Below are 8966 nucleotides of genomic sequence, written 5' to 3'. Positions count from 1 at the left end.
TTTTCTGACCTTTGAAATTTGGTTTTGATTTTAGTTGCTATTAAATATATATAATAGCAATTGGATAACTAAATACATGTAAGTATTCTGAAGTTTCAAATATCAAAATTTCAACCCAACACTTGCTTATCTAGTTTCCAAAGTCTGTGGATATTAGCCAGCAATGCAAAAAACTAGCAGTCTTATTTCCTCATCAAAGTATACCCTCAAACTGTCTGCAGCTCAGCTTCTATTTAAAAAGTGTTTGAGAGAAATGACATTTGGGTGAGATCTACAAAATATGCACTGTATCTATCTACATCTTTAGGTTTTATTTCTGGATTAAGTAACCAACCTATCACATTACTCTGGCCCAGAAGTCACAAACTTGAACATCTGAAGCAGCCTGATGAAAAGACAAAATGGCTGTTACTGTGTTTAACTGAAAATGCTTAAAAGATTTACAATTCAAATTTAAAACACTCTGTTAAACAGTGCTATGTTAACTTGTTATGCATATAAAAAATTAAATTAGATCCCTGCCTCACATCACATACCAAAAAAAAAAATTTCTGGCAGAATCAAGACTTAAATGTAAAAAACTTAAATGTAAAGAAATACAGGAGACTCTTAATGACCTTGGAGTATGGAATATATTTCTTAAATAAGACACAAAGGACACAAACAATAAGGAAACAGATTTGATAATCGTGTCTATTCAAAACAAACCATATAAAGTTAACAGATAAGCCACAGAGATTAGGAAAAGATATTTGCAATTCGCTTAACATAACTGGATTATGAAATCAGCTTCTAAAATCAATTGGGAAAGCGGGGAGGGGGAACAGCCCTTTCAAGAAACAGAAACTGAATCGTTTACAACTCAACACTTGAAAACATGCTCAATCTCATAATTAATTTAAAAAAATTAAAATTAAGATGATGTTCACACTCATCTGATTTATAAACATAAAAAAAATCTGACAATGTTCATAGGATTTAGAAACAACAAATTCTCATACTCACATACTAAAAAATGTAGTGAGATAATTTTAGAGAGCTATTTGGCAATATCATCATGCCCTCCAACCTAATAATTTCACTTTTAAGTAATTTATCCTAGAGGACTTCATTTCAAACTTAGTACGCCCCCACACACACTCATGCAAATTTCACAAAACATTTATCCTTACTGCCTGCAATACAATCTGATACTTTTCTATCTAGTATGATGCGTAAGGTCACATTTTTTTAAAACAGGAAAAATTAGAAACAACCTATCAACATGAAAATAAAGTTAAACTGGCTATATTCTTATAATAATGTAACTATACAGCAGATAAAAGTAATGACTATAATTAAGCTGAATTATATGAAAATGCCATTTTGTAGGTTAAAAATGGTAAAATATCAACTTTGTGTGACCCTAAAAGACACATTTCCTGAAAAACAAGTTACAGAATAGGCAGAAAATTGTTTACATAAACTTTGAAAATACACAAAATAATATTATGATTTATTTGTGAATATATAGTATTCACAAATATAGTAATTACATAAAAACAAGCATTAGGAATAATCAGCACCAAATTCAAGATAATCGTTACTTCTGGGAAGAAAGTGAAATATAATCCAAAAAGATGCTTCGATTGCATGTGAATTTTTCTTAAAAAATGGAAAGTATGGGAAAATGTTAGGATTTAATATAGCTGCATGGTGGATGTACGAATCCTAATTATATTGTCTCTGTATTCTTTGTTTGAAATATTTTAAGGAAAAAAATCTGTTAGCCAAAAAAAACACATCTGCAGCCTAAATTTAATTCAAACCAACCCCCATATAAAATTTCTTTCCTTGCCTTAAAATGTTAATGCTTTATCCTCACCCTTTTTTAACTAGGACTAGTCCAAAAAAAAAAAAACCCAGCTTTTATAAAATGCCTAAATAGTTCCTTAAAATCTATCAAGAGAAGATTTACCCCCGGAAAATTATTAGTCTTGTTCCTCCTTCCAGTTTAGTGCTATGTATTTTACTATATTTCCATTTTTCCCTTTGCTGCCAAGAAAATTCAAATTCAAATTTTATTCTTAGTCATTAAATTATGCTGCCACTTGGGAACAGAATGTATGCTTCCTCCTTTTCCATATTTCTCTTTTTATATTTATTTTATTACAATTCTGGATCTTTCGAGTTACTAGAAATTCTTTCTGGAATGAAATATAAATAAAGTCCAAAAAAATAAAAAGTAACCCTCTTGTTCCACCATGCTAAAAAGTTTTCACCACCACTACTTCCCTGACCAAAGAAATGGGTGTGTAGATACAACTATGCATACATGTTCACTAAACTAAAATTTCAGGCCATAGAGGATTGAAGTGAATATGCTACCAATGAAAAATGAGCTAAATATACCAAAAGAAAAAAAATACACACAAAAGAAAAGGCCGGCGTGGCCAAAATTTAATAAGCTAACTTAATTTTGTCTCTTCAAGACCATACACTTTGTATGCTTTGTTTTCTAGTTCGTAGACATTGTGGAAAATACAGAGCCCAATAACATGTAATACTATAAGTCAGCTATAAAGAAAATTCTATTTTTCTGTGGTCATTTATTTAAAAAGAGTATTTTCCCCATGCCTGAAGATAATCTGGCAATCAGTTTCCAGAATTTAGTTTCCCTTTTCCTTCTGTCAGGACACTTACAATGTATAATTATGCCAAGCTATATCACTACCCAGCATACATCCCCTCTGACACATGGTATACTCCGAAACAAATTCAAAATCATGGGTTACGTGAAACAAATCCCCTATTCAACCTATTCCTTAACTTCCAAAACTGAATATCAAATGTACTTTTTAAATAGGTTAATTATTCTTAACAAATAGGTCCTAGGATATCAATCAGTCTTATTTATCTCATTTTAGAAATAAAGGATAAACTAGAGAATATACCACAAGTTGACAATTTTAAATTGCAATTTTTGGAGCTTATAGTTCACAAAGACTTGGAAAGGTTATTTTTAACAAAGTTAAAGCATTTCACTCAGTAGTAAGGCCAAAAGAACACAATCCAATTTAGGTTTTAAAAAGAGCATTTACTCACCACCTGCTATATACAAGAACTGCTATTAGATATGAAGAAAACTGTATGCTCCTTACCTTCAAGAAATACAGAGGCTACTGGGCAACCACCCAAATTCTTTTATCAGGAGTGGCAAAAAAAAATACTGCTTTTAAGGGCCAAGTAAGATAACTAAATAGATGAGCAGCTCTGTCTAAGTGAGTGCTTGGAAGAACAACTACAGAACGTATGCCCCACCTAAAGTAATTCTAAATCAACTTCAAAAGAATGCAATCAAAACAAAACTATCTCCCAGTGAGATAGACAATATATTGCAAGAAATGTTTAACTGCTAACCAGATAAATAAAGATTTAAAAAAAATAAAAAAGTGGCAAAGGCATGGAAAAGATAGACCTCACCCCTAGCCACATTTCCAGTGAGTTTACACTGCTGTGACCTTTCCGAATGTAGGTCTGGTAATATTCATCAAAATAAAAAATGTATTTCCTTCAACCCAGTAATTATACTCTTAGAAAGTTACCCTACAGTCATTAGAATGCAACAGCTGTACATAGAATGCATACGTACAATATACAATAAATTTAAACAATCTAAATATCCAGTAATAGAAACACTATTAAATATGGCACTTCCATTCAATAAAATACTAAAGAACTATTTAAAAGAACAGAGTAGATGCAGATGTACTGATCTGAAAAGCCATGCATGAATATTATTTTTTAAAGCACACTACTATGAGCCAAGATGGTGAAACCTGCTTTTTCCCAAGAGCTGTTTCCCAACATACCCGGAAGCATGATTCCAAGCCACAGCCTTAGGTGGTAGTGTAGGTTTTCTGAGAACTGCTGACTGCCAGTCAGTCTGCAGCCAACGTACCCAGCAAAAACAAACACGAGCTACCCAGCAAGCTACAGCAGTTACAAAATAAATGGACCCTCTGGCCTACATTGAGAAGTTTCTACAGCAGGAAAATGTTCACTACAAATCCAATGTGGAGATTTTCAAATTGCAACCAAATACACCCTGCAGAGAACTGGCAAAGATGGTGTCACTGCTACCCAGAACATCTAGCTAACTTTCCTCAAGAGCCAAAAGATCTGCTCTCCTACAATTACACTATTTGAATCTACTAGATCTTCCAATAACATTTTGCAAAGCTTTGATCTCACTGAGAAGAATCTCATCAATCCATCAAGTTTGCCAGAGCTCTTCTTTGAACTTCTCTACACTGCTGTAGAAGCATCTAAGACTTTATATACCCACTTTTATGACTGCTGAAAATACAAGTGCAAAATACAAGAATAAAGTGAATACAGCATCACAGAATTTCATGTACACATGTCAAGGGACAGCAATGCAACTGCAAAGCAGATATCTTTGGAAGTGATGACTGACCTCTACAGAAGAAATACCTGAAACGATGCCAAGACTGTCAATTTTATCACAACTACATGCTTCTCTAAAGTCACCAAGGTATTAGTCGCTGCCTTGACATTCTTCCTAGGTAAAGATGAACAAGAGAAACAGGACAGTAACTCAGAATGTTAGTGCAGTATACCACAGAGAAGAAAGACTCCAGACACAAAAAAAGGTTGAAATGTTATGAAATGCTTAAGAAACAAAAAAAACAAATAGTTGTTTAAGTTTTTGATTCATAATCCCCAATATTTTGCAAAAAAACTACTAAGGCAGCTAAAGAGTTCTAAGGAGTGAAGTTGATGTTTGAAGTGAAGACTATGCTCATGAACGTTATAACCAGATTGGTGGGAATTCATGAGCTTTTTTCCCCTAACTTCTATCCCTTTGTACAAAGGTTTCTGCAGCAGCATCAAACAAAAGAGAAATAACAAGATGTTTGCCGCACAAACATCTCATCACCTAGTAACCCAAAGATCACTCAGTCATTGCTCATGAGTGTGGCCACCCATTTTGTTATGGACAAGAATTCTGAAAGTCATGACAGTAGGAATCAGTGCTATGAAAGATAACAGCTCAATGACATAAGAACTTCCTCAAGACCGGCCCAGTATTATAAAACACACAAAGATAAGAATGCGATATCTGTTAGAACTTTGATCCAGTTCATCTGAACACTGAATCCTTAGATGTTTGCAGAAGAAATTGTAAGGTTAAGACTAGCGAGGCCTTGATAAAATCAAGAGTGCAAGAATATGGACAATTAGATGCTAATTGAACATAAGTTCTGCAAGCTGAGAAAGAAGCAGAGAAGGCCAAGAACAATAAAGATGGATGCGGAAGTACCAGTCTCAGTGAGAAGGATACTGACGGTAAACAGGTTTATGTACACCAATCATTCTTCCGATGAAGAACACCAAGGACTCTCCAAGAAGCTGAACTGTTTCATGGAAGAGCCAGAATGTCTAGTCAAAAATAATAAGCACTCCTTCAGAGAAAAGCAGTTAGTGCTACAAGATAAACTTCTGAAAAAAAAAGAAGCAACTCCCAAGCAAGTTTTCCACTACAAGGAAAATACTATACTTGTATCACTAATCTGAAAATTGATGAATTGAGAATGTTGATTTATATTTAAAAGCCTAGAAGTACTATTATTTTGAAAACCACCCAAAAAGCACACTGATAAACAATGATTGGTTTGATCTCGATTTTTAAAAAAACTCTGCAACACAAAAAATAAGCCTTAATGTAAACTAGATTTTAATTAATAGCGACATAACAATATTGGTTCAATTTTAACAAATATGCCACATTAAAACAAAATTTTATGAATAAGGAAAAATAGGAGATAGATACTATGGGTACTTTCTGTACTAAATGAACAACTTTCTGTAAATCTAAAACTGCACTAAGAAACTATTAATTTTTTTTAAAACTTGCATATGTAAACAGATTTGCAAATAAACACTTACATATGAAGACAAAGAGAGCTGGAAGCTCTAAGTGAAACGGTAAACAGTAGTTTTTTACAGTGAAACTGGAAAGAGCATAAGGAGGAAACCTAAATTTTCTATACTGAGCTATACTCTAAGGAGAGGCTCTGTAGCATATTGACCACCTCAATCCTGAAACTATACTACATGGATTCAAATGCCAGCTCTACCATTAATTATTGATAAATTTGGGCAATTAATTTCTCTTCCTCAGTTTCCTCATTTGTAAATAGGGATAACTGTATGTGTGCCCATAGAGCAGCTGCAGGTATTAAATGACTTAATACATGTAAAGTACTGGGAAAATATATAGTACATAGCAAGTGCTCACCACCACCACCACCACCACCATCATTATCAAGCATCTATTATTCATCATCAAGCATCCATTATTCCTGAATTTTTTTAAATCTTGACTAGTAAGACAAATCAAGAAAACTTGATTCATCAAGCCCCTTTCTATGGAGATCTTTGATATAGAAAATACAAATGTATTCAACTGCCAAATAAAAATAACCTATGATTTTTTTAAAGCAAATTACAAACTAACAATTAGCAATATGAGCCCATTTATATAAATAGAACTACTAACAAAGTCTATAAGGATAATCACAAAAAACAGTTGTGTGATTCTGGATAATTTTCACCTCCTTTATACTCTCCTGACTCGTTTTAATTTTCTACATGGAATATGTATCACTTTTAATAAAATAAAGTAGGCATCAGCTAACTTTTTCTATTAAGGGCCAGATAGTATTTTAGGCTTTGCAGGCTATATGGGTCTCTGTTACTCTGTTACCCAATTACTCAACTCTACCATTCCACCAAAAAAGCAACTGCAGACAATATCTAAATGAATGCATATGGCTATGTCCCAATAAAAACTTAATTTACAAAAACAGGCAACTGGCAGGGCCTGGCCCACAAGCTGTAAAGTCTGCTGACCCCTGAAATGAAAAATAAAACCAAATTATTTTCATTTTGGAAAACAAAATGAGATTTATATCAAAAAAGTACATCAGTTATACTGATACTAATGATGGAAAAAGTCCACTCATTTATTAATTCATACAAGTCTAAGGATAGAATAACACAAACTGGACTCTGTAAATCTTCCTCTCGTCCCTAGAACGCCAATAAGAAAATCTGCTACTCAGTAGCCTAAAGTCTAAACAGGCACATACACTGGTGAGTAGGCAGTTAAAACAGAAGTTAAAAGAAATATGGCTTTCATATTTAAGTCAATTTGAAATTTTTTTCAAATTTCATAATTCACCACCAAGCAGCTGCCACATGTATGGAAGTCCAGAGTACTGATGAAATAAATGATTTTAGTTACAGATTACAGTAACCACTCTGACGAATTTGTGAATGAAAATATCTATGAACAACAGCATTAGAAATGAAATTTCTATAAATGCAAAATTAGGAAAGAAAAATCTATGAAATGCTAACAGAATAAGTGTCAGAGGGTGGTGAAAGGAGACATAAAGGTGGCCCCTGTTATGAGGACATTTCAAACTGCAGAACCGACAAAAGTTTATAATCTCCCCCTACCAAAAAAATAAAGCTTTGAACTGAAGGAAATTATTTTTAACATTTCACTGAGAAGAGTTTTGTGATCAAATGATGTTAAATGTTATGACAAATATCTTGGAATTTTAAATGGTTTCTTGAGGGCAGGGGTGAGGACTATTTTTGGAAGAGATATAATGGGAATAACATAAGGCTGGGAAATCCAGAATCTAAAAATTAAAATATTTAAAAACCATCCTACTAAAAAAATGCCAACAACCTGCAATAAAGATAAATCAACCAGTTTCTACCAAAGTTCACTGTTGGGCCATCAAATGAAGTTGTCAAATTCCAGAGGCAAACGTTTAAAATAAGGTCAAAAGCCAGGAAGAGAAAGTACTTACTAGTTTTCAATCCAAACTCTCCTATTTAAAGCCTGTTATCAGTAGTTTTAAAAGAAGCTACTGACGGACGAAAAGCCCAAGGGGGCTTGGGAAAACAGGACCCAAGGTACTCGACCAAGTAGGCTGCTCCAAATACCACCTAAGAAAAGGTGAGGAAAATCTTCCCACTCCAGGTACTGTCAAAGCAGTACTAAGCAGAACCCATTCGAAGCCTGCCACCAAAGAAATTGCTATAAGTGATAAAAGACGGTAATGAAGAAACAGAGGGTGTACTCTCCCCGTGGGCAACAAGGAAAGGCAAGTGCACTCGAAGGAAGGATAGCTAAGAGGGTTCTGGACCCTTTGCTGGGAGGGGCGAGGCGATGGTGAGTGCCAGGCTCCAGAGACAGTGGTTGAAAGGAGGACGAATCCAGGACCCTCACGGTCGGCCCCTGCGGCCGCCGAGCCGCACACTGTGCGGGGCGACAGGTCAAGTCAGGAGGCCAAGTTCAGAGCTGGGACGAGCGCGCGCTCCCCGGCCCGCGCCCGAGACACTCGCCCCTTCAGCCGTCACCTCCTCCTCGACCCCGGGCTCTCCCTCTTAGCCCGGGAAACGGTGCTCGCACTCCAGAGACCCTCACCTAGAGCTTTCCGCCGTCTCGCCGCAGGTCTCGGACTCCTCGGGAACCACAGCTGAGGGGAGGGGGAGGAGGGGGGGAGCGGAAAAGGGAAGGGGCCCAACCCGATGTCTCCACCGCCGCTGCCGCCGCCGCGATACCCGGTCTGGGATCGTGCGCGCGCCTCCCGGACCGCCGCCGCCGCGTCTGCCCGCCCTCACGGCCGCACGTCGCCCTGACGAGAATCGCACGAGGAGGTTCGATCCAATAAGACCACATGTTGTGCGCAGCCGCACTGGCCTAAACCGGAAGCTGCTTCTCTGACACCCTAGAACCTGGATGCATCTTGGGAGTTGTGGTTTAGCCAGGAACTCAACGAAAACAGTACTGAGCGTCAAGGGACTGAGGTTTAGCCGGGAACTCAACGAAAACAGTACTGAAAACAGTACACATAAATCCCCTTCGTTTTTTTTTCCCC

The 8966-nt window shown here is 36.3% G+C and overlaps 1 protein-coding gene and 1 pseudogene across 1 annotated transcript in view; one reads left to right on the top strand and one right to left on the bottom strand.

Moving 5' to 3' along the window:
- The window catches only part of ADIPOR2 (adiponectin receptor 2), a 76398-nt gene extending 67699 nt beyond the window's left edge, over positions 1-8699 (bottom strand). The window contains exon 1 of the mRNA XM_006923886.3: positions 8513-8699. The gene's annotated coding sequence lies outside the window, so the exon portion shown is untranslated. The remainder of the gene's footprint in view (positions 1-8512) is intronic.
- LOC102885629 lies at positions 2684-4612 on the top strand (annotated as a pseudogene).
- Positions 8700-8966: the final 267 nt, after the last annotated feature.

This window comes from Pteropus alecto, unplaced genomic scaffold (assembly GCF_000325575.1).
Source record: "Pteropus alecto unplaced genomic scaffold, ASM32557v1 scaffold76, whole genome shotgun sequence".
NCBI lineage: Eukaryota > Metazoa > Chordata > Mammalia > Chiroptera > Pteropodidae > Pteropus > Pteropus alecto.
This window is presented reverse-complemented; position numbering and strand designations above follow the sequence as displayed.